Source organism: Ursus americanus, chromosome 29 (assembly GCF_024610735.1).
Source record: "Ursus americanus isolate L20-20 chromosome 29, mUrsAme1.1.p, whole genome shotgun sequence".
NCBI classification, from domain to species: domain Eukaryota; kingdom Metazoa; phylum Chordata; class Mammalia; order Carnivora; family Ursidae; genus Ursus; species Ursus americanus.
The window spans coordinates 27566006-27593039 of NC_142155.1; the positions used below are offsets into that span (position 1 = coordinate 27566006).

Here is a 27034-nt window from a genome sequence, read left to right on the forward strand (position 1 = left end):
TCTTGACTGCACTGGTGTTATAAAGACTCTAATAAGAAAATTTCTTTTTTTTTTTTTTTAAGAACTTTCAATATATGAGGCAGTAAGGTGTGTTTGCTCGGGAATGGTATTATTGCTGCAGGGCGGAGAGTAACCGGTACAGTGTCTCAGCATTATATCCCAGTCCTGTGCTTCCTCTAGATGGTCTAGGGCAACAAAGTGGCAACAAAACATATTCCAGTCAAATTCCACATTATAAATTCTTTTTTTTTTAAAGATTTTTATTTATTTATTCGACAGAGATAGAGACAGCCAGCGAGAGAGGGAACACAAGCAAGGGGAGTGGGAGAGGAAGAAGCAGGCTCCCAGCAGAGGAGCCTGATATGGGGCTCAATCCCGTAACGCTGGGATCACGCCCTGAGTCGAAGGCAGACGCTTAACCGCTGTGCCGCCCAGGCGCCCCGCCACATTATAAATTCTGCATGTGGATGAAAGAGTAGAAGACAATCATCATGTACAAAATGTCAAAAAATGTTCTAGTTTTCTCTAATTTTCATAAGAAGTCTACAGTTATTCTGGTGAGGCTCTCTGCTGTGTCCTCTTCAGTCAATTGTAAAATAAATCCCTCTGTCTTACCATTGACTATTAGTCAAGAAGAAAGTGAACATACCACATTTCTTTTGATTGCTAGTGAGGGAAAAACACTGGACTCAGAATCACAGCTTTCAGAGCTGGAAGAAACCCCATAAGTCAGCTAGCCCAATCCTCACTATGTTCAGATGAGTAAATCACCAAGCAGAGATAGCTTTGCCTGAAGAGCTGGAGCCATTTAGTGGCAAAGTGAAGACTCGAGTCTATGCTTTCATGATCCTCAATCTAGAGAGTCCATTAGAACCTGTTGCAACGAGCACCCACAACAGTTAACAATATTGCTTCTATGTGTCATAAAGAGCAAATGAGATACTTTCCAACCCATAAATTGACATATAACCCTCATTTATGATTGTCCCGTGTCTGTCTGAAATACTTGGAGGCTTTAGAGACTAAAAGTTCCACAAGAAAGCCTAATACCACGTTATATACATAAATGCATTCTTTATAAGATATTAATTAAAATAGTAATGATTACATTCATAACCTTAATTTTAAAAGATGATAATGCCTGTGATAAAATTATTCATGGGGCTCACACAAAATTGGAAGTATGAATCAAGTACGTCATTAAGGATACAAAAGAAAGATTATTTAGTACCCTCAGTGGCAGTGATTACACAGTGTGTCAGATGTGTTTCTGTTTCTTGAAATGTTGAACTAATTCTTTGTGGCATCCGTCCTTTGTGATATTACTATCTCTTGTTATTTCTTTGGCTAGGAATCAATATATAATATGAGAGGAATGTCTGCTATGATCAAAGGGAATTGGGACTGACAGTCAGAAACTTGAAAGAGAAAAGGTACTTTAGTAAAAACTAATTTCAGTAATAAAACTGTAAATTTGTTTTAATACCAGCAAATTTTTCAGGGTCAGAAGCCAGCAAAACAAAAGCATCTAATGACTCTATAAAAAAACTGTTTATAAATAGCATGTGATGCCAAGGCAATGACTTCTTTTTGCAAAAGAAAGTGGCGATTTCATCTTGGATATGTTTCTACTAGGCTTATTTTACTCATAGATTTCAAGTACATGTCATGAAAATCTATACTATGAAAATATATGGAATGAGTGCTACACTATGTCTTTTTAATTCACCTAAAAACAATTTTTAGTTTTAAATTTAATTCACCTAAAAACAATTTTTGGTTTTAAAACATGGTATTTTGACCTCAATTTCTGAATTAGAAGTTCTCAAAACATCGACAATCTGGTTTCTGTGCTAAGGTATTAAATGTGTGAATAAGCTGAGGTTAAATTGTGTCCCATATTCATCTTCCAAAACAAAACAAAACAAAACAAAACAAAACAAAACTAAACTAAACAAAACAAAACAAAACAAAACAAAACAAAACAAAACAACTTCTCACAAAAACATTCAGCTCCGCTTCTGCTGGCCATTGGGCCAATGGACAGTGTTGAAATGGTGTCAAGTAGAGGCCTGAAGCAGAGCCCCAAGGAAGTAACGAGGGGCCATTTTAAACAGGTCATGCCAACTATTTTCTCAAGTCACAAGTTGTACTACATATTTGACCCATTTCTTAGCTTGGGGACAACTTTTTTCTTGGACAGATAACATCAAAGTATGTCTTTGTCAATCATCATTTTCTCTTTTCAACAAAATGCTTGTTTCAATGGGCCAGGTAAGAAAGATACGTAGGCTTAATAAATACAACCTAAAGAAAAACTTGAACTTACACACATTCATCTGTCCCCCCACTCGGCCAGTCTCCCCCTACCCCATCGCACCCTTGTAACTAGAAGAGTACCTTGCAGTTCAGTGCCACTTGTAATTCTTTTGCATTCTTTTTAAAAATTATTATCGTTGAAGTATCGTTGATGTACAATATTATATTAGTTTCGGGTATAGGACATAGTGAATGGACATTTATATTCATTACTCAATGCTCACCATGATAAGTGTAGTTACCATGTGTCACTATACAGTTATTACAATATTATTAACTATATTCCCTATGCTGTACTTCTCATCTCCACAACTTATTTCTTTTATAACTGAATGTTTGGACCTCTTAATCCCCAGGCAGGGGGTTCCTGGGTTGCCCTGCACAGGGGACACCTTGGTGGGGCAGCTGGAGCTGAAGCAGGCATGAACCAGACCTCAGAGTGCTGAGAGTTCCCTAGCGAGTCATCTGGAATAGAAATGCTGGGGGCCTGGAGTGTTCCAGGGTGCTTTGCACCTGCATTACCTTGGCATAATGCCTGGAAATATATTGAGTGCTGACTAGGGGTGTCCCCGTGTGCCCCATCCTGGGGATGCCTTGATGGAATGCTGGGGCCAGTGTGGGCTAGGGGCCTCGGGCTCACTGAGGAAGTAGGTTGCCTATGGCACCTGAACTTTTCTCTCATTCATGCTATCAAGATGGACGGAGAATATAAACTTTGGCACTCACCAGCCCTCCCAATGCAGAGTTTCAGCAGCTCTCCTGCTATTTGGCAAAATTCTAGAGCTAGTTCCTTCATATTCTAGTTGTTCTTTTAAACCCTGGCTTTTTTTCTGTGCCCCAGGGCATCCAGCACTGGTGTGCACCAGGGCTCTGGGGCTCACTAAGGTGGCAGGTCAGCTATGACATCTGGACCCTACTTCTATGATGGAGGGGGATCATAAACTGTGGTGCTCACAGCCATTCAAACTGGAGAGTTCCCTCAGCTGTCCTCTGTTTGGTGGAGTTCTAAGGATGGATCTTTATGTACCAGTTGCTCTTTTAAACCCTGGCGTTTCTCTGCCCCAGAGCAGAAGAATCTGCTTACAGCCCTCAGTGCTATTCCTCCCCACTGCAGTTCACAGTGTCAGACTTCATTACCATGTCTTTGTCTCTCTTGTCATTCTCTAAGTGGTATCTCTATCTTTTATTATACAGAAGTTGTTTAGTCAGCCCTCAGTTCTTCTTCGAGAGGAACTGCTCTATAAATAGGTAACGATTTGGTGTATCTGTGGAGGAGGTGAGGTCTTCTACGTTGCCATCTTGGACCAGAACCAGGCTATGGTCTATACTTCGACCAGCCCTTCAGACCCACCACCAATGGGCAAGAGGCTTCCAATTGGAAAAAGGATGTGTTCTCCTTTGGCACATAGAGAGGAATCCTTCCATATCTCTTTTAAAGTTTAGGTTTCTTCTCCTTTACCCCTTCTTCTTTTTCTTGTTATTGAATTTTTTGAGAAAATGGACCATTTGTGCTGCAGAATGGTTCATGGTTTAGATATTGCTGATTGCTGAACTGTACTATGTAATACCCTCCTCTATCCTCCACAGTTTCTTTAGGTTGGTACTTAGTGCTGGACTCTTGGTCTTATTGCAGTTCAAGTATTTTTTAAAGACTGCTTCATGGGTTGTGTTTTTTCCTTTCATCTGGAGGTACAAAATGTCTCATTGTCCTTTTAATTGTGAAATCAGCAGCCTTTGAGAAACTTCGCCTGGATCTATTAATTTATTAAGAGTGGCAAAACATGATATTTCAATTCTGTATTCCCATTTCATTTATTAGCTGGAATAAGTCTGTAAATGAGAGTCTTCCTCATTAACTCTTTGGTTACTCTGAGGTATAATCTGTATAAATAGGGAAAAAGTGATTGGTTTCATTTATTAACCAGCTTCAAAATTATGAGTGAATTATCTGACATCCTTCAAAGATGACCAGAGCATTTTGAATTTTTTTTTTTCAAAAATGATTATTATGAACACAAGGATTTTAAGTGGCTTCACAAGTTTCTACCCATTACAGCTATTATTCTGATTGATGCTTAAATTGTACCATGTTTGAACAATGGGAACCTCTTAAAGTTATTGTCATTTTGACAAGTCCTCAGTAGTTTTTGATAATTTTCTTGTTTTCAGATGTGCAAAATGTTACAGACTCATTTTCTACATTTTCCAGCCCAGACTTGGATTAAAAAAAAAAAAAGATTTATAGGAAAGGACTAATTAAAACAACAACAACAAACAACCCAAAGAGGGATCAGTTGAAGATGTGAAAGGAGAAGGACAGACAATACATAGAAGGCATTTCCGGAGAAAGAGCAGTGTGTCGAATCTCAGAGTTTGGGGTGAGAGCTTAGCTGTAGATGGAGGGAAGGAGGAATGTGTGGAAACAGGTTTAAGTTTATAGGTACAGAAGTAGGAAGTTGGGGAATGTCAGTCCACTAATTGCTATTTTGTCTCTAAAGGGGGTGGTAAAGTCATCTGTTGAATATGAGGGAGAAGTGAAGGCAGAGTTTGCTAAAAGAAAAAGGAGGAACCTAGTCAATCTTAATCCCTATTTTCCTAGAATTCTAGAAGAATTGATGTTTCTCCAGTCACTGATGATTTCATTTTTTTATGATTCTTTCTTCTTTTCTTTTTTTTCCTTTTCTTTTCTTTTTTTCCTTTTCTTTCTCTCTTTTCTTTTTTTCTTTTTCTTTTCTTTTTTGTTAGTGCCTTTTATATTTCCCTAGAACCACATTCAGTATTCTAGGTGTGGTCACGACCTTTATTCTATACCAAAGTGACCATGTTGCTATTTTAATTTTTTAATTTAAACATATATTTGTATTTAAATAAATATAATTTTACATGAATGCACACTTAGTGGCAGATCATATCTGCTGTTATATAGTTGTTATTAGTGATATTTTTCTTTTTCTTTTTTACTTGGGTAAGTGTTATCTCCTCCCACCCTTCACCTAGATCACCCCTCAACTCTGTCACATATGTTAACACCAACATATTTTCTTACACATTTTCTTCACATTTATATAACTGTATACAAACATATACACACACACACACACACAAGTCTATGCAGATATATATTTGCTATTGTTCAAAATGGGATGATCACATGTTTTTTTCTGCACAGTTTTTTCACTCAAAAATTATGAAAATGTTTCAAGTCAATTGGTAAAATTTTAATTTTTTATAGTGGGTTACATATCATTCCAAAATGTAAATATAACATAATTTAACCAACCCTTTTCCTGTTGGTTGATGTTAAACTTTTCCCCCAGTTTTTAGCACTATGAACAATATTGCAATTAAAGATCTTGTAGCTATAACCTTACATAGTAATGCTTTTACTTTTATTAGGTTCCTAAGAATGCTATTTCTAAGGTCAACTGTGTATTTCAGATTTTAAAAGATGCTGCCAGATTGGTTTCTGAGAAGGATATAGAACTTGACATTTCCACCACTGGGAAGAGAATATCCTTTGGCTGGGCTTCTCACTACAGGAGGTATATCTCTCTTTTTAGAAAATGTTTGCAGGTCTAATAAATATAAAGTGATATTTTATTGTTAAACTAATTTGCATTTTGCTGATGACTGAGGAAGTTGAGCATCTTTTTATGTTATTTTGCTCTTTCAATTTACTCATCTATGAATTATTCAACCAATATCTTGTGCCCATTTATTCATTTGGGCTTTTTATCTCTCTTATATTTTTAAGGACTATTTGTGTTAAGTGCACGTGTTTGTCTATGTGTCTGTGTTTGCCAGCTATATAACAGATATTTTCTGAATGTTTGTTTGTTAACTCTGTTTATGTTTTTTTGTTAATTAAAAAATAGGTATTAAGGAGAGCATGTGTGGTGATGAGCACTGGGTGTTATACACAGCTAATGAACCGTTGAACACTGCATCAAAAACTAATGATGTACTATATGTTGGCTAATTGAACATAACAAAAAATAAAATTTAAAAAATGAAAAATGTATTGTTGAATAAGTATTTTTTTATTTCTTTTATTATGTATAATTTTTCAGACTTAAGAATGTCTCCCCTACTCCTTGATGGACATATATATTTTTTAAATTTTTTAAACAATTTTTTAATTTTTTAGATAAACTTTTATTTTCATTTATATTCTATTATTTAATGTACCTAAAGTTTACTTTTTTAAAAAATGTGGCAGATTCTGTGGGTTGGCTTATTCTATAGCAATGCCACAAATCCCATCTCCTGGCATTTCTCTGTTGTCATGGATAGAAGCTAGTATTTGCTATCTCAGGCTCCTTTGCAGTTTCAGGGCCATATGACCTTGGCTGGGCTATTGGCAAAAGTCCCTGGCAAAGGCACTTTTCTGAGTAAAATCAAAAGCTTGTTAAAGGCAAACAGAAAACCCCATGAAAACTCCTTTCCTTATTCCCTTTTGCCCATCTTGCTTGCCTGTAATTTGGATATTATGCCTTCAGTTTCTGAAGCTATCTTGCCATGATGAGAATGAAAACCACACCGAGGAAGGTGGAGCAGAAAGATAAATAGAAAGGAGATTGTGTCCTTGAATAGCTGGCATGGGCAGAATTACACTCCACCAGACTTACGTGAAAAAATAACCCTACGTATGTTTAAAGCTACTATATAACAAGGCTTCTGTTACTTAAAGTTGAAAACCAATCCTAACAGGTGTAGGAGCCAACATATATTTTCTTCCAAAGGTTTATAGTCAGTTGTGCTAATCTATCTTTTCCCATTAAAATGCCATCTGTATCACTTATTAAATTATCATATATATTGAGATCTATTTTTGGATTCTTTATTCTGTTCCACTGAGTTGTCTTTCTAGTCCTATGTCATTAACACATTGATTTGACTACAATGATTTTATCTATACACACACACACACACACACACACAGGCACACACACACACACTATGCCATTGCCTTTGACGTATGGAGAGTGCTTAAAACCATTCTCTCTTCCAAGAAAGTTCCAAAGAGTTCAACAAAGTAATTTTCAGAGCTCAGACCTATGTATGACTGGGGTAGTATTCCTGAAGAAGTGAGTTAAAGAGAGTAGTGTAATGAAGGTAGCACTGCTTTGTGGTCAGGAAATTTTTATTTCAGTTTTAATCTGTCACGTTTTTGCCCTTACACATGTTACTTCACTTTCCCAGTCTCTTATTGGCTCATCCAGAACATTAGGGTTGACAGTGGGTGATCCCTGGTTTCCCATAGAGCAGTAAGAGGCTATGATATCATGGATTTCCAGACTAGGGTGTGTTTCTCTGTAACTATTTCATTCTTTCTCCTTGTAGTAATGAAAATTTCTGTATTTGGAATCCATCACCTTCAAATACAACGGGTTACCTGTCTACTTCTGTTTAGTTTTAAAAATCAAAACGCACACATTAACTTTTTTCTTCTCTCATTGGTTGGGAGGGCACTTGGTGAACTTCTGAAAAAGGACATACATTTAATGTGACTTGGCTTACCTATGGGCAAATTCTTACCAGGCCTCACCCTTGGCAGGAGAGAATGGACCGGCAGCCAGAAGGAGCTGTATTTCTGAGAACTACTATATTTAAGAAAATGTTGGTTCTTCCTGGGGTGAGAGTAGATATGTAGGACTAGAATTTACACGGCTACACACAGATAGCTGTACCGCTCAGCCCTTGGCATTTTTGGTCATCCTTCCTACTGTCGGAGTAACATTTAAGCTATTTTGTCACACATGCAATCAACAATTTTTTGTACATATAAAGATGCAAAAGGTCAAATCATGTACCCTTCCAGCAGTCCTTTTCATCTATAGTACAAGAAAAATTATAGTCAGATGTTGGCTTAAAATGAATGTACTACGTCAAAAACTAATGATGTATGGTGACTGACATATAATAAAGAAATTTAAAAAATAAAATGAATGTAAAAAATCATCAGGAATTAAATGGGGTACTCTTTCTCCCTCCTTCCAACTAATGTCACAAGTTGATTCTGGCTTTCTAGGTCATGCTTCTTCCCCAGGGTTAAGACAAATGGATTGACCAGGAGATTGAGTCATTTGAAATTTATTTTCCTTTGTTTAACTTTAGGTTAGCTAAGACATTTTGAACATCCTAATTCATCTTCAAATTTAATTAAAAAAATGATAACTAATGACCTCAATTCAAATCATTTGCAGAACCTCACAGCCTTATAAATATGGATTATAATAAGAATAATGATTTATAGATAATGGGCTTTTTGTCTTTCTCCTGAATGTTCTTATGGTTGAAGGAATATGAAAGGTCAGTCCTGCTGGGTTTTCTTTCTTTCTTTCTTTCTTTCTTTCTTTCTTTCTTTCTTTCTTTCTTTCTTTCTTCCTTCCTTCCTTCCTTCCTTCCTTCCTTCCTTCCTTCCCTCCTTTCTTTCTTTCTTTCTTTCTTTCTTTCTTTCTTTCTTTCTTTCTTTCTTTCTTTCTTTCTTTCTTTCTTTCTTTCTTTCTTTCTTCTGTCACTTTACCTGTGATTTTAAGTCCTTAATGTTACCACTATCCTAGGAAAATGTAATCCAGGATAGATGGCATGAAAAGTTGAAATATCAGGATACAAACTTGATTATATTTTTCTCTTATTACAAGGTTAAAACCATGGGGATGATTTTCTGGTTCTCCTTTTCTGAGTTCCATTAAAAGCAATAAAAAGGATCTAATGTCTTTCTTTATCTTCCACCAGGTATGTGAAAGTCTGGAAATGCCTGCTAATATGTACCATTTGAAAAGGAGGAAACAAGAAGTTGAAAGTGAACAAAGTATAAAATTGATAGATAAGATGTTTACGAAACTGCCCCACCATTGTCATTTATACCATTGTTAGACAAATTTAAGAGAATTAAACAAAATATAATGCAAACTTAAGGAAATCATTTAATGGGATCATGTGGACAATGATGCCTTTCTGGACCTTCTGGCAGGTAGGAGCATCCTGGATGTATACTACATAGCTAAGACCCTAGACTGGATTCTTCATGCTATTACTTAATAGTTTTGTGGCATTAGATAGGTAACGTGACTTCTCCTAACTCATTTTCCTTATCTGTGAAATGAGGTTAAGATGAGATTAATAATGATGTCTACTTTATGGGGAGCTTATGAAGGGCAAATAAGAGTGCATGTCTATAGCACATAGCACAATGTCTACATAGAGTTAATACTGAAAAAGTTTTGGCCACCATAATCAGATCCAGACATACTTGTCTCAGTGAGTTAGAAACAGGTCCAGTAGAAGTTTGCAGGAAGCTTTCTCATTAATAGTGAAACTGAGGATTTTGCTTTCCCTCTTGGGAAAGCATTTTAATATTCCCTATATTCCCTGATTCTTGCTATCCCATGAAAAAATAAAAATAAAAGCAGAGAGTACTTGTTCTAATGTCTTCTCCTCGAACTGACAGGAGCTTCCAGTAGGGTGAATAAGAGTCTAATCTAAGGTAGAGTAAATGAGTCATACGCTGTAATTCTTCCTCCTTTCTATCCCAGGCTTTCCAAAGCTTCTGAAATGGACTAAGCAATGCATAATATATGCAGAAGCAAAAAAATCATAAAGATTGTTATTATCAAATGACATGACCACTACTTTAATTAGGCACAGCTCTCTCCTAGAATGCCTATACAAAGTGCTATACTCTTTGAAGCTTTTTTGGAAGCATTGTATGCATGATTTATGCTCAAGAAAACATAAAACATGAAGCAGAGACTTAACATATCTCGCCCAACAAGAGAATTATTGAGATTCAAATAACAGTTCCGTTAATCAGCACTGCCTCTTAATGAGAAGCTAATACTTTAATAATCATTATGTCTGTTTGATATTCCTTGCGGGGGATGTTATTTAGAAAGTTTCTTTAATCATTTACCTTTCGTTGGCATAAGTACCTTAATGATGCATAGGATGTCTTTAAAATTTCAGAGGCTTAGGAAAATAATTCATAACTGAATACACTTAAAGAACAGCACATATTTTTCTTATTCTCTACCTATTCCAGCAAAACTTCTTCCAGTTTGTAGGAGTGTGCTTTTGATTGATACATTTCTAGATTTTAATTTATTCTAAGAATAGATTTATTCTGAGAATGAGATTCCCTATGTCCATTGATTGTAGGAAAGGGATCATAAATTCTATTGTGGAAATTGGGACTGGGTCAGGAATGTAGGAAAAAAGTTGTAAATAATTTGAAACATTTTTAAACATCCTACTATGTTTATACTGATAACATAAAGTATTTGACTATTTTAATTGCCTTAGAAATCAGTATTAGAGAAGTTCCTTTTTAACTACCGTTTTTTTTAAAAGATCACAGTTTTAAGTAGTCTACAAAAGAGGTGGACCATTAATATTCCAATTATACAATAAATGAATGACTGTTTATGTATAACTAATTTTTACTTATAGATTGATGAGATGTAATATTTACTTAAGGTGGGTTGAAGTACCTCAAAACAACTATGTTTTTTAGTACCTCTAAGAAATTCATGAGGAAAAAATGATAAAAAATGATCAGTGAAGTTTGCAGTACTTTTGGAAATTATTCTCTAATCATCTGTTGCAAATGATCGTGAGTTCAGAAATGCTAGGTTAATAGCGTGGCTACAGGTAATTGACTCGAAGGTTCTACATGTTCTGTTAAGAAGCATTTAAGAGGGGGCGCCTGGTTGGCACAGCGGTTAAGCGCCTGCCTTCGGCTCAGGGCGTGATCCTGGCGTTGTGGGATCGAGCCCCACATCAGGCTCCTCCGCTATGAGCCTGCTTCTTCCTCTCCCACTCCCCCTGCTTATGTTCCCTCTCTCGCTGGCTGTCTCTCTGTCAAATAAATAAATAAAATCTTAAAAAAAAAAAAAAAGAAGCATTTAAGAGTGCCTAACTCCACAATGCTTAAACGACAAATAACAAGTAAAAATAATACATGAGGTGGTATTATTCTATGACATGACAGAAGGGACGAAACAGAAATAAGCCAGTTGCTGTTTGAATGGAAAACCCACCAATTTCCATGAGAGTATCCAACGAGTATCATTGTTACAAATGGGCCAAGAATTAGGGCCCGATTTGGCAAGCATCCTTTAAATGGCCAACTCCTTTATGAAGTATATTCTCATTTTTTTTCTTCCAGTTTTATTGAGAAATAATTGACATAGAATACCATATAAGTTTAAGGTAAACACATGATGGTTTGATTTACATGTATTGTGCAGTGAGTACCACAATAGGTGCCGCTAACATCCATCTTCTCATATAGTTAGAATAAAAAGAAAAGAAAAAAAATAGAAAAAAGTTTTTCCTTGTGATGAGAACGCTTAGGATTTACTCTCTTGACAACTTTCCCATATAGAATAGAGCAGTGCTGGGGCGCCTGGGTGGCACAGGGGTTAAGCGTCTGCCTTCGGCTCAGGGCGTGATCCCGGCGTTATGGGATCGAGCCCCACATCAGGCTCCTCCGCTATGAGCCTGCTGCTTCCTCTCCCACTCCCCCTGCTTGTGTTCCCTCTCTCGCTGGCTGTCTCTATCTCTGTCGAATAAATAAATAAAATCTTAAAAAAAAAAAAAAAGAATAGAGCAGTGTTAGCTGTAGCTATCATGTGGTACATTACGTCTTTCGTACTTATTGATCTTATAACTGGAAGTTTGTATCTTTGAACCACCTTCCTCCGATTGCCCCTCCCCACACCTCCACCTCTACGAGTCTGATCTCTTTTCTATGAGTTGTGTGGTTCTTTTTTTTTTTCTTTCTTTTTGGATTCTACATATAAATGAGATTCCATAGTATTTGTCTTTGTCTGACTTATTTGACTTAGCATAATGCCTTTAAGTTGATCCATGTTATCCCAAACAGAAAAATTTCCTCATTTTTAATGACTGAATTATATTCCATTGTAAATATATACCACAACTTCTTTATCCATTCATCCATTGATGGACACTCAGGTTGCTTGCGTGTCTTGGCTATTATAAATAATGCTGCTGTGAACATGGGGACACAGATATCTTTTTGAATTAGTGTTTTCATTTTCTTTGGATATATTCCCAGAAATGGAATTATTGGGGCGTATGGTAGATCTTTTTAAACTGTTTTGAGGATCCTCCGTACTGTTTCCCGGGGTGGCTATACCAATTTACAGTTCCACCAGTGCGTGGGGGTTTCCTTTTCTCCACATTCACACCAGCATTCGTATCTCCTGTCTTTTTGATAATGGCCATTTTACAGATGCAAGGTCATATCTCACTGTGGTTTTAATTTGCTTTTCCCTCATGACAATGATGTTGAGCATCTTTTCATGTACTTGTTTGCCTTTTACATAACTTTTTTGGAGAAATGTCTTCAGGTTCTTTGCCCAGTTTTTAAATTGGTTTATTTATTTCTTCACTATTGAGTTATATGAGGTTTTTATGTATTTTTGGTATTAAGTCCTTATCAAATATATGGTTTGCAAATATTTTTTTCCTATTCTGTAGGTTGTCTTTTTGCCTTGTTAATTGTTTCTTTCGCTGTGAATAAGATTTTTGTTTAATATGGTCTCACTTATTTATTTTTATTTTGATGGTTGTGCTTTAGGTGTCATATCAAAAAAACCATTACCAAGATCCACATCAAGGAGATTTATTATGTTTTCTTCTAGGAATTTTATGGTTTCATGTCTTACATTTTACTCCATTAGGAATTAAGTTTTTAATCCATTTGGAGTACATTTTCATCCATTTGGAATTAATTTTTGGGAGTGATATAAGATATGGGTCCAGTTTCATTCTTTTACATGTGAGTATTCAATTATCCCAGCACCATTTTATGAAGTGTCTTTTTTCCATTAAGTATTTTTGGCTTCCTTGTCAAATATTAGTTGACTGTATATGCTTGGATTTGTTTCTGGACTCTCAATTCTGTTCCATTATTCTATTTATCTGTTTTTATATCAGTACCATTCTATTTTTCTGACCATGGCTTTATGGTATAGCTTGGAATTAAGAAGTTTGGTACCTCCTGCTTCATTCTTCTTTCTCAGGATTTCTCTGATTATTCAGGGTCTTTTGTGGCTCCATATAAATTTTAGGAGTGTTTTACATCTGTAAAAAATGTCATTAGAATCTTGATAGGAATTGTATTAGATTGGTAGATGGCTTTTGATAGTATTGTTATTTTTAAAATATTAATCCTTCTAACTAGGAACATGGGTTGTCTTTCCACTTATTTGTACCTTCTTGGATTTCTTTCATCACTGTCTCCTTAAATTTACTTCTAAGTATTTTATAGTTTTTGATACTCTTGTAAATGGGATCAATTTCTTTATTTCTTTATCTTCATTGTCTTTTATTTTTTTTAGTTTTTTTTTTATTATTATGTTCAATTAGCCAGCATAGAGTACATCATTATTTTTTGATGTAGTGTTCAATGATTCATTAGTGTGAGACAGGAATCCATCTTTATTTCTTTTTCAGAAAATTTGATGTTAGTGTATAGAAATGCTACTGATTTTCTATGTTAATTTTGTATTCTGCAAGTTTACTGAATTCATCGATTAGATGTACAGTGTTTTGGTTGAGTCTTTAGCATTTTCTATATATAAAATCATGTCATTTGCAAATAGAGATAATTTTACTTTTTCCTTTATAATTCTGATATCTTCTATTTCTTTTTCTTGCCTGACTGCTTTAACTATAAGGCCTTCTAGTACTATGGTGAATAGAGGTAGTGAAAATGGACATCCCTGTTTTGTTCCTGATCTTAGAGAGAAAGCTTTCAATCTTTCACTATTGAGTATGATGTTAATTGTGGGCTTGCCATATATGAACTTTATTTTGTTGAGATATGTTTCTTCTATGCCTAATTTCTTAAGTTTTTTTAAATTATAAATGGTTGTTGAATTTAGTCAAACTATTTTTCTGTGACAATTTATTGTGACAATTATATGATTTATTTATTTCATTCTGTTAATGTAATGTATTACCTCGATTGATTTGCATACATTGAGTTATTCTTGCATCCCAGGAATAAATTCCCCTGGATCACACTGAATAATCTTTTTAATGTGTTGTTGAATTCAATTTATTAATATTTTGTTGAGGATTTTTACATCTATAATCATCAGGATATTGGTCTATATTTTTTTTGTTTGTTTGTTTTGTTTTGTTTTTCCTAGTATTGTCCTTTTCTGGTTTTGGTATCAGGATAATACTGGCCTTATAAAATGAGTTTGGTACTCTTCCTTCTTCTTCAAATTTTTGGAAGACTTTGAGAAAGATTAGTGTTAAATTTTTACATTTTTGGTAAAATTCACTGGTGAAGCTATCTGGTCCTGGGCTTTCCTTCCCTGGGAGATTTTTTATTACCAATTCAATCTCCTCACTAGTATTGGTCTATTGAGATTCTCTATTTCTTCCTGATTCCGTTTTAGTAAGTTGCTTTTAAGAATTAAAAATTTTTTTTCTAGGTTGTTCAGTTTGTTGGTGTATAATTATTCATAGAAGTCTCTTGTGATCCTTTGAATTTGTTTGTTGCTAGTTGCAATACCTCCTTTTTCATTTATAATTCTGTTGATTTTGGTCCTCTTTTTTCCTTGGATAGTCTAATGAAGGATTTGCCATTTTTATTTTTTTCAAAAAACTAAATCTTAATTTGGTTAACCTTTTCTTTGTTTTCTGTGTTTCCTTTCTTCTGCTAACTTTGGGCTCAGTTTGCTCACTCTCTCTCTCTTTTTTTCCCTAGTTCTGTAAGGTGTAGAGTTGGGTTGTTTATTTGGGATATTTCTTGATTTTTAATGTAGGTGTTTATCACTATGAACTTCATCTTGGAACTGCTTTCGCTGCACCCTGCAAGTTCTGGTATGTTGTGTTTCCATTTATCCCCTCCTTAATTTCTTCTTTGACCCTTGATTTTTTAGAAGTGTTATTTCATTTCTACGTGTTCATCAATTTTCCAACCTTTCTTTTGTTTTAATTTCTAGTTTCATGCTATTGTTCTTAGAGAAGATATTTGTGTGATAACTACAGGATTTTCCCTCGTGTTTACCATGAGGCTTACACAAAATGTCTTAAATTTATAAGACCTTACTTATGCTGATAATAATTTCAATACTTTAATAATTTCAATAAAATTCATACACTTTACACTTATACTTCTCACTCTCATTTTCTTAGGTTATTACTGTTACTTTCATGATTTAAAACATATTGTATAACTAATAACAGATTATTAGTTATTAGTAATTATCAGTTATTAGTATAACTAATAACAGATTTTGGAGTCCTATTTACCTGATTTTTCATGATTCTTGATTCCTTACATTGGTATCTGCATATTTGAGTAACTGACCTCCTCTTCCAGACTTAACCAATTTCTTTTGTCAGAGACAGCTTTTTACCAGTCAGCTATTCGTTTCTGGGTGTGTCTACTGGTCATGTCCTTGGGTAGGTGGGGCCTGCTGTTATGGTCTAGTTTTGGGAGAGGCAACTGTTCAAGCTCTGAGGATGGTGATGGAAGAGTGTGCCACTGGCTGAAAATAGTTGGATAGGACTGCTAGCTTGGTTCCTTACCCAAGTGAGGCTGAAATACGGTCTTCATGGTTGCCTAGATTGTTTTGGTCAGCCTTACTAGGTGTTTGGGACGAGGTCCTATATTCAGTAGTAGATGGGGCTATGAATTCGTTTCCCTAATTCATAGGGAGGGTGGGGTAGCTGGATGGGACCCAGGACCTGTACAGCTTGTTGTTTGGGGACCCAAATCAGTCCAGAGTGCTGAATTCCCTGGCCAGGTGAGACCACTGGTTTTGCTCCATAGGAGAAGGAAGCCCTGGGCTGTGCTCTCTGTTCAAGTGCTACTGTACCTAGGGCTTTTTAATGGGCTATGCGACTTCTCATATGCTCTAGTTAGGTTTCCTGGTTGAACAAGCTGTAGGCTGTATTCAGCAATGGGTGGAACTATGAATTAAACTCCCTGCTGGGGTGCAGCAGAAGCAGCTCTAAAGGTCTTTGTCGTCTTAACTCAAGCTGACCTGCACTCTAAGTTCCTCGACCAAACAGGGTCACGGCTTTGCTCTGCAAATTATTAGCTCTACCCACCTTTTGGCTCAAGTACCAACAGCACAACTTCCAGGTGGTTTTGGCAACACTTCTAGTCAGATGGGGCCAGAACACACTCTCCACAGCGTGTGAGGCTGTTTCTCAGCATTTTACCTGGGCAGGAGGGAGAAGAGCCACTCCTGGCTACTCTCAATTTCCCAAGCAGGCTCTCCAGTCAGGAAGAGCCAGGAGCTATCCTCAGCCCTGGCTATGAATCATTCCTCTTCCTGTGCATAGCATGGGAACATTCTGCACCTGATCCTGACTTTGCTCTGCAGATGATCATCCCTGCTTGACCATCTCTCAGCTCAAGTGCCGCTGGGCCTCACAGCTTCCAGGATTTGTCTGTAGACCTTCTGGTCATATGGGGTCGTGTTCACAGCGGGTGGGGCTGTCATTCAGCTCTTTGCCCAGGCATGGAAAACCAGGTGCTATTGCCAGCAAAACTCCTTATTTGAGGATCTGAATCAGGCAGATCTGTACCTAGCTGAGTTCCTTGGTCAGGTGCGCTCCTAACTTGGTTCTGCAGATAAGCAAAGCCTCTGGTTGGTATGAGCACTGCCGGTATGAAGCCAGTCTACCAAGAACCTTGTGCTGGCTGTTGCAAGCCCTTTCCCCTTCTCCATCACAGTCTTCATTCCCAGTGGTTGAGCCCCACAGATTCCCCTACAATTTCCATGATGTGAGATCAGAGTAGGGGTTCTTGCAAAGAAACACACATTGCTGGGTGAGGCAGGGGAGGGGTGTGGCACAGGGGCTGCTGGTTGTTCCTTCAGAATTCTCTTTCTCACTGGAGGAACCAGAGGCTCAGAGGAGAACTCTCCACATGGTGCTGTGCTGGCTTGGAGGAGGAGCAATGAGGTCAATGTGTAGCCACTTCTCTCACCCTTCTAATGCTGTCTGTCTTGATCTCTGTGCTGCAGGGAGGGGGGAGGTGCTTCAGCCTCACCCCTGTATTCTAGGATTCTCTCAGGGATGATTTGTTCTTGAATAGCCATTAGTTGTTCTTATGAGAGAATGTTAAGTCAGGAAAAACATATGTCATCACATCACTCCTGGTCTCAGTTTAAACTAATTTTTCCTATTTTGCTCTTTCACTGCACTGCCTATACCTCTATTTATCACTTGATTAATTTGGCTTTGGATGTTAATTGTTTACATGTCTGGGTCTGTACTAGCCTGTAAATATCTTGGGGGTAGAGGCAACATCTTATTTGACTGCACATGCTGTAACCTGCCAACAAGAAACATTCTGTTATATCTGGCATATTAAAATAAACTAATAAAATAAAGTAAGTAAATAGGTAATATTTTAACTGTGAGGTTTTTACTCTAGTTCATCAAATAAAAAAGTAAAACAGTAAATCATATCAAGAAAGCATTTTTAGGGGCATCTGGGTGGCTCAGTTGGTAAAGCATCTGACCCTTGATTTCAGCTCAGGTCATGATCTCAGGGTTGTGAGATTGATCTCTGCCTCAGGGCTCTGCACTGGGTATGGAGCCTGCTTGAGATTCGCTCTTGCTCTGCCCCTCCCAACCTTTCTCTCCCTCTCTCTCAAAAAAAAAATTATTTTTAGCCTATCTTCTGATTAAGAGAAAAATAATTATATGGTTAATTACATTAATATTTTCCCTCAATATTCATCAGTTTCAGTCACTTCTCATGTGAGCTGGAAAGGCTGGGGTCTGTTTCCCAAGTGTCAGTAATAAGGGATATACAATTAAGCAATGAAGAGGAATTACCAAAAAAATAACTGAGTTGCTTACACAAAAGGTCAGACTACCTAGTTTGAATTCTTGTGTAATGAAACTTATTGAGAAATAATATTATCAGGACCTTCTATAAGCAAAATATTAGCGGTAGACACTGAGTATGAGAAGGTGTAAAGGATTTTGCCCTTTTTCTCCAACATATCTAGGAAGGGGGAGATCGGTACATATAAACAGGCCAATGACACAGTGCAGTAAAAATTGTAATTGAAAAAACTTAAGCTGAAGATGAATTGAAGAAAGACTGTAATGCATTCATTAATCATACACATTTCTTAAAGTCTATAAAAGGTTTGATGGATTACTGTAGGAATATAGAGAAAGCAGTGGTGAATCATGCCTGAACAAGGAAGTCTGGGAAAGTTTCAGTGGAAAGAAGAAAGTTGAGTTAGGGTTTTCATGGTGACGTGGATTTTATCAAGTCAGAGGGTTGGAATTTCAGGCAGAAGAAATCTTGATGGTGCTGGCATGGATATATCAAGAACAGTAACTAGAGATCTGGTGCAACTGGCAAAGAGCAGAACTACAGATGACTTCTGCGCAGATATGTAGGATGATATGGAAAGGATTATAAAAATGTAATTCTGATGCACAGGGATGGCTACCTTGGTGTTGAGGGAGACAGGAAGCGGGGACAAGTGTTAGATGCTATTGTCCTGTTGTGAAAATATGGGGAATGGAATAGACTAGAAGCAGTGAAAATAGAGGGAAGAGGAAATGAGTAACTCTAAGAGGATAAAAATCTTTTTAGTGTTAGTAGCAAATAATTATGATAATTTATACAGCAATAGGAAGCACAGGAGAGGGAAGATTTTTAGGGAGGATAAAAATATTCAGTTTGGTGGAAGTTGACTGTGAGATGACTGAAAACTTTAAGAAAGTGATTGAAGACATTTATCTATATGGGCCTGGGCCTTTGTAGAGGTTTGGGGACTGGAGACAGATTTTCAGTCTCCTAATGGAGATGGCCATTGAATGGCTGGTAGTAGATAAGTCCACAAAAGCTGAGAGGGGAGAGTCTGAAGAGAAGGGAGGAAAGAAGACATTATTTATGGTCTATAGACACTATGTCAGGCTCTTCATCTACATTATTTAAACAGGTTTAAGACTGGAATCCTGGAGAAAATTAGTATTTACTGGGTGAAATCAATGCAAATCAAGGAGAAAGGTGCAGGAGGGAAGAATCTTTCAAAAGACACAGTAAGAAAAAATTTCAAAGGGAAAAGTGTCAAATGCTGCAGTAGGATGGAGACCATGTATTTATCATTTAGGGGGGTCATAAACATTTTTCATTTTTATGTGAAAACATAAGCTGACTATTCCCTTTTATATCACTATTGTTTCTCTAGTCAGTCTGGAACCATGAAATAATCTTCAGTGCTAAACAGCCCACGCAGAATTGGAAAAGAACATTTCGTTGATTGCTGCATCCTGTGTCCACTGATTACCTCCTCTTCTATGCAGATTAGCTGCCGGGGACTCCAGTTGCTCACAGTAGCAGCTGTCGCCACTGATTCGGCCCCAAGCAGTAGCTGAGCAGGAGTGAAAACATGCTGGCGAGAAGGTAACGGGACATGGAAACTGCGGGGGAGGCACAATATTACCTCTACCTTCTTAGGGTTTTCTATCTGGGCCAAAGAATTCAACGGACAGAAGAGAGATTGCCAGGAGAAAAGCTGACAAATTCATATATGTGTTACCTGACCCAGATGCCCTCACAAGGAAATGACCCAAAGGAATGGGGAAATCTAGAGATCTTTATACTATGTTTAACAAAGAGAGGCAATTGTGAAAAGGTAACTAAAATAAATGGGGAGGCTAAGGGAAGAGGACAATTATTTTAACAAGGTCTGTTTGTACAGAATTCTCTCAGCTTTGACTCACCATCAAAAAATGTTCCTTTCCTCTTGATACAGAGAGGATGTCTTTCACATGGGAGTTTTTAATCTCCTGCTTTCAGGAAGAAGAGGGAAATCAGAATGGCCTTTTTTTTTTTTTTTTTAAGATTTTATTTATTTATTTATTTAACAGAGATAGAGACAGCCAGAGAGAGAGGGAACACAAGAAGGGGGAGTGGGAGAGGAAGAAGCAGACTCCCAGCAGGGAAGCCTGATGTGGGGCTCGATCTCATAACGCCCGGATCACACCCTGAGCTGAAGGCAGACGCTTAACGACTGCGCCACCCAGGTGCCCCAGAATGGTCTTCTTGTATCTGCTGATTTTTAAGTGCCTTTAGCTCAAAATAATCCTCATGCCAAAGTGGCTTATTTTGGGGTGGCATATTCTCCCATCCTTCAAGCTCATTTTTTATTTAGTAAAATCACTGCCTGTTAGATAAATAAGAATAAAACAGTGAATATCTGAGGGGAGTTTCCTCATGTTCTTCTCTGAGATTCATGATAGTTTGTGTTCAGTTAAAGAGGAGAGTTGATAGTCAAAGTATTCTTGATTATTTCATTTAAAATCACATATTTGAGATATTTTAAAAGGAAATTGTTGGGTTGCTATGTTATAGGTCCTTTCTGTTGGGATGAGGGGGTGGGAGGTGAAGGAACACATAGAGGAGCCGCTGTTTGCTCCAAGGAGTGGAGCTGGAGGATCGAGAGGGTTGTGAATCCCATTACATTCCTTTCCCAAGAAACAAACCAGAGACAAACAGAAACAAACACACAAACAAAAAAACTAACAAACTCCTGCAGGTTGGTGAGCCCAGTCTCTTGTCTTGTTCTAGAATCAGTAAATTGGGTTTATTATCTTTGTGAAAAGTTTCTACTGTCCTTTAGAATCACATGTTTTATTTCTGCCTTTGTTGAACGGATTCTATGGGCTATACATGATTATCCTTGTTTCAACAACCATCCTTCTTCTGACCACCAGGGGCTAGCCTTTTCTAGTGTTTCTCAGAAAAGTAAAAGCCATCAGCCTTGCTAAAGAAGTAGTATTTTTCTTTCTTGCTAAGATTATTGATAAATAGATGCATTGCTTTGCTCTGAATTATCTTGGTCTCCCAATAAGGTGAAAGTAGACATTCAGTTGTTGTTGTTGTTGTTGTTTCCAGGCCCTATCGAGTTACTGGTTCTTATTGCTTATAACAATATTCCAGCTCACTTTAACTTCGAACGCTAGGGCTCTTAATCCCCCAAAATAACAATTTTCTTTAGGAAGACAAAAAGAGTAAAATGATAAGTCTCCCCGTCTAAAAATATAAGTAAAATATAACCGTCATTGCCCAGTTTCCCTAGAAGAGAGAGCCTGAGGCAGTAATAAAAGTGACAATGCAGCAGTTTCACAGGTGAAACCCAGCCCCGTGCAGCAGAGGTGAAGAAAAGAGAGTGAAGCAATGAGAGAGGGGAAGCCACAGAATGCAGGGCCGCACCGGTGTCCACTTCGTGGCCCACTGCCCAGGGATACAGCAGCTTCTTAGCAAGAGCATTGCTGGGTATGGGGCTGCTCTGGAGGATGGCAAGGAGAAGTTGACTATGCCTTTGAGTATCTATGGAAGGGAGGCAGGAGAGAGAACCCATTTGCCTTGTTCTCTAATTTTTTGCTTCCTGTAAGTCAAAGTTTAGCCACAGTGGGAGTGAACGCCTTCATATTCTGGAATGCATCATTTTGCTCTCTCTATAGAAACTCAGAATATCAAGTCCTCTCTTGTGGTGTTTCATCAAATTTGGAAGTAGAGGACGCAGAAGTTCTGGCCATGTAGCAGATTACCCAGCGGCGCACCGTCAAGCGTACGGGGTGTGGCATTCCCAGGGCAAGTGACTGGTTGGCCCCAGGAGGACTGAGAGGATCACAACAAACTCTCCTCAGCAGGGCAGCTTCCGAGGTGAGCTTCCGAGGTCAAGGAGACGGCCATCATTGAGGGCATTGAGGCTGAGGAAGTACGTAATATTTTTGTCTCATAAAATAACCTAGATCTTTAAAGAATAAAAACAAAGCAATAGAGAGATGAGTAAGAGAGATTTATCAGGAATTCTTCAAATGTAGGTGAACACACAGACACACACACACAAACATGATCTTAAGCGGACTTTGAAAAACAGGCATCGTCTCTTATAATCAGACTCCCAAGATTTATTTTTGCTCTCATCAAGGTTTCGTGCAATGTGACACTTCGTGGTGTTATTTAGATCCTTTTTCCTACATTGGCATTCGTTTTGCAAACTCTGCAATTAACATCGTGAAGACTTTTGTGCTTCAAGTGAGGCACTGACCACACACTGGGTGCAAAATGATAGCAACACAAGGAGATCCAGTGGAGCTTTCATAGCAAAATTTTCAGGAAGTCGTGTGTATGATTAATGCTTTTGTTTTTTTTCTTATTCAAACTAACAGTCAGCTTAATTTAGACCCTTGAGATTCTGTGATGTATTCATTGAAACCAGATTTAAAATTATTATCATACTGTTGGTAAGAAAATGTCCTTTAAATACACGGTGATGTCACAATTCAAGGACTCATTCTTTCAGCTACTCTGCATTAACCAACAGAGTTCAATTATGGAAGAAAGAAAGAGAGAATGCTCACAAAGTAAGATTTTTTCCTGTCCATTTAGCTGTTAAAAATGTTGTAGCAAAGTTAACAGATTTGTAATTTACAAACGGTAATTTCCCGTGGTAAACTCTAATTTACAAACAGCACGAACATGGAAAATTATTTTTCCTCTTAACTTTACACCATCAGGATATTCTGGGGGTAGGGAAGGAGGCTCCTCTACTAATTCCTTGCTAATTTGTTATAAAAAGAGCAGATCCATTTCTCCTTCTTGCCCTAATTCACCCCACTGAAGAGAAATAGCAAAATAGCACCAAGGACATTGCAAATAATCTACCCCATGGACACGAATTAATGGTAAATTTACTTAAAGGTTGGTTTGCCTAACAAAGTTAATTTTGGTCTCACCTTTGATTAAAAAAAAATTGTTCCACTTATATTGTGGGCTTTCTATGTTCCAGACACTGTTCTAAGTATTTTTAAAAATAATTGTAATTACTTCCCAACAGGCCTAAAAGGTAAGTACATCCTTATCATATGGAGAGGGAAACGGAGAATCACAGTGCTTATATAACACAGGTAGCAGATGACGCAGCCAAGATGAGATTTGTGTAGTCGGGGCTAACCAATTTCCTTGTAGCTAAAAATGATTGTTTTCTCACTTCTAGAACTTTAAATGGCATATGCACGCACGTGTGTTTGTGTGTGTGTGTGCCCGCACAGGCACGCGTGAGATACGAAGGTGAATGTACATGACTTCTTATTTCTATTATCGCTTAATAGCTAATATGGAACCTATTTTCTAGATAGGTCTGATTTTTCTCTGCTTTATTAGAGATTAAATGCAAATCAGAAAAGGCATCTGAGATACCCCTATATTATCCTTTCCTCTACTCTCATAAGCTTTATATCAAAAACATTAAGGAATCTACCTCCTTGTCCTTCATAAATGTGCTCAGGTTTATGAAACATGAAAAGTGACAGATCGTTTATTAAGTCATTTAATCACTAATGCATCTCCTCTCTTTCTCAAATAGTGAGATACTACTCCAGCTGCTAGGAAAGTTAATAAGCCCAGAACTAAGTGATTGAGAGGAGCTGTAATACATCTGTAACTGTCTCATAATGCAAGGTAAATAAGCTAGGATTTATCTCCTGACACTCGTAGGGCTGCCAGGAGACAGAAAGCTTCTCCAGTTCTGCCAGATTTGTTTTATGTAAATTTTTCTGGCCCTTGCCAGAGAATATAAATTTAGGGGGTGAGGCAGTTGAGGGCTTCAGAACACTTTACTCTTGGGATTCTGCCCCCAGAACAACTCTAAGCATGAAATAATTTAAGGTGTAATATGTGTACATTTCACAGTAATTTCATCTTTGTCTCTTTCAATCAGGCATTCAGAGTCTTTTCCAATGCAGATCTGATTTTTAGACCAGTGTGAGGGCATCTACAATCCAACTTTTGATCACTGGACTTAAAGATATAGTCTCACATTACATTACTTGGTTCAGGTTTAAACTCCTTTTTAAACTGGATCCTTTTTCTCACCTTCAACCTCTAGCTGAGGGTTCATTCTCTCTGGTCTCTGCAGTTTGTATCGTGTACAGTTCTAGGAGTTGCCTAGACTTCTGCATAGCTGTGCCAGGGGCTTAGTCACTCCCAGTTACCAGCATGGGCGGCCCTGCTCAAAGTGTATCATCGTGTTAGATTAACAGTACACAGGACTGCAGTTCAATTGGACAACATCAGAATCAGGCTGATTGCTTTCTCTTTTACATTTTTGTCACAAGGGTAACTATTGATCTCATTACCACTTAGGAGATTGCAAATGTATAGTAGTTCTAGCATGTCCATTCATGGTGATGAAACCTTTCCCAGGTCGTATTTGTAAGTTCTAGTTCAGAATAACAAGTTCGGCTACATTGTATGTCTATAGTAAAATAAACCATTCTACCCACTTTTATGGAGCAGCTGCTTCATGTCAGGTGCTGTGCTTGTTCTGATACAACTAATACTTGGAGAAATACAAATTACTGATTTTGTAGGATATCATTAGTTCTGAAGGGAGGCCCCCAGAGTCTTGGAATTAATCCTTCAGCAAGTACGAGTGCCAGCCTTGGCTGAGGCACATTGCTGAAATCTTAACCGTCCAAAGAGCTTTTGACTTTTTTTGTTTGCTTTGATAATTAATGTATTTAGCTTTAAATATATATTAAATTATTCCTCTAAATATTTACTACTGTTACATAATAAAAACTAATATTTTACAAAACTAAATCTCTTTAGAATTTAAACTTGGCAAATGTAACTAGTCAAATTCTTCTAGATATATCAATAACATTGAGTCCCACATGCCTACTTCTCTCAAGTGCTTTTAGCAACATAAAGTCGGATAAAACAAACAAAAATCATGACAATAGTCAAAAAATTGGTTTTCATACATATGCTTAACTTTTACAAAACACTAATACTGTATTCAACTGATTCCTCATACTACACAAATTTATTTTGTGCCAAGTTGGAGTAACAAAATCATTTATTTTTGTGATTTCAAAAGAAATCAATTCAAAAGAAAAAAAGAACATTGTTTTGCATTAGTGAAAGTTGCAGTATCAGGACTGGGTCCCTGTCGTATTGGTTTCCTTGTCATGGTAACAATTCACTGGTTATGTCAATGGGATTATTTGATCTATTCTTTTACTTGGAACCGTTGCCACCTTCTTCCTTCCCGCTATCCATCTAACTACTCCTAGTCCCAGTGTATTTCATCTCAGTTTTCTGTGGCCACATGTGTCTTACTGGAATTGTATTAGTGATTTGAGAAGACTTGCAGATAACGTTTTTGATATATATTTGCAGATAACATATTTCACGTATATGTATATATATTTGATAATTACAGATTTACAATGCAGCTGTAAGAAATAATATAGGTAATACCACGTGCACTTTACCCAGTTTCCCACAATGGTAATATCTTGCAAAGTTATACTTTACCATGACAACCAGGATATTACATTGATACAGTTGAGATACTGAATATTTCCATCACAAGGATCTCTCCTGTTGCCCTTTCATAGACATATCCACTTCCCTCCTGCCCCCACCCCCTTTTTAAACCCTGGCAACAACTAATCTGTTCTCTATTTCTATAATTTTGTCATATCAAAAATGTTAATGAGTGAAGGTAGTCAAAAGGTATGAACTCCCAGTTAGAAGATAAATAAATCTCGGGCATGTAATGTCCCACATGGTGGCTATAGTTAACACTACTGTATTGCACATTTTAAAGTAACTAAGAGAGTACATCTTAAATGTTCCCACTGCAAAAAAATAAATGGTTTCATTCTGTGAGGTGATGGAGATGTTAACTAGTGCAATTGTGCTGATCATTTCTCAACATATTGAGTATCTCAAATCAACTTACTGTACCCTTTAAACTTACACAATGTTATATGACAATTGTATGTTAATAAAGTTGGAAAACAGACGTTTTTTACAAAAGAAGAAAGTGAATATTTGTGACATTATTATTCATAAAAAAGAAACACTTTTCAATATATATATTTGAATAAAAGCTAGAATTTTCATTACCAGTTTGGTGAGATAAAATAAAATGCATTACAAAAAAACCATTGGAAAATACAGTTATCTGTAATGTTTCCTTCTTTTAAAATGATACTCTATTTAAAATTATAGGGACTGAATAATCAAGGACAGATGAATGTCTACAAGGAAGTGGCTTTTCAAACAATGCTGAATTATATTTATTAGGATTACAACAAAGAGTATGATGGTTATCATCAAGCAAACAGAACTCATCATTCCACACTTTCTGATAGTTAAGCAAGAGCTATGACCTGCCTGCCTGAGAGTCCTGAACAGTGACTGTAATAGTATGATCGCTAAACTGAGAATCGGAACACCGGAGCTCTGTCAATAACAGTAACAAGCTGTAAGTATGACCTCGGGCAAATCACTTTACTAATCTGTCCATTGGTGGGAACACTGGATCAGATGACCTCTAAATACCGGCCACTTCAAGCAGAGTTTGTGGTTAAAGTTTTTACATTATTGTGCATAAACAATGTAAATTTATCACTCATCTAAATGCAGCAGTAAAGTACATAATTAAATTAATTCAGTTAACAAAATCAGTGTGGGATGATACGTAGAAGCAATCTGTTCCAGGTCCTGTCTTTGGACAGGAGAACAATTATTTAAAGTGGATATCTAGGTGTAAGGACCTCTAGGATCTTACCTGATACAGTCCAGTGAAAAATGAACATTCGTAAGAGTCACCAAGTGTACGGTTCACCCTTGAACAACACATGTTTGAACATG

The 27034-nt window shown here is 37.1% G+C and overlaps 1 long non-coding RNA gene across 2 annotated transcripts in view; it reads left to right on the plus strand.

Annotated features, from left to right (window-relative positions):
• The window catches only part of LOC123795294 (uncharacterized), a 244851-nt gene that overhangs the window by 73080 nt on the left and 144737 nt on the right, over positions 1-27034 (plus strand). The window contains exons 2-6 of one of the 2 annotated variants that reach the window (XR_015722281.1): positions 5758-5861; positions 9058-9295; positions 19545-19759; positions 21823-22024; positions 26390-26645. This is a non-coding gene — a long non-coding RNA (uncharacterized LOC123795294). The remainder of the gene's footprint in view (positions 1-5757; positions 5862-9057; positions 9296-19544; positions 19760-21822; positions 22025-26389; positions 26646-27034) is intronic. The other variant, XR_015722282.1, reaches the window with a different exon arrangement.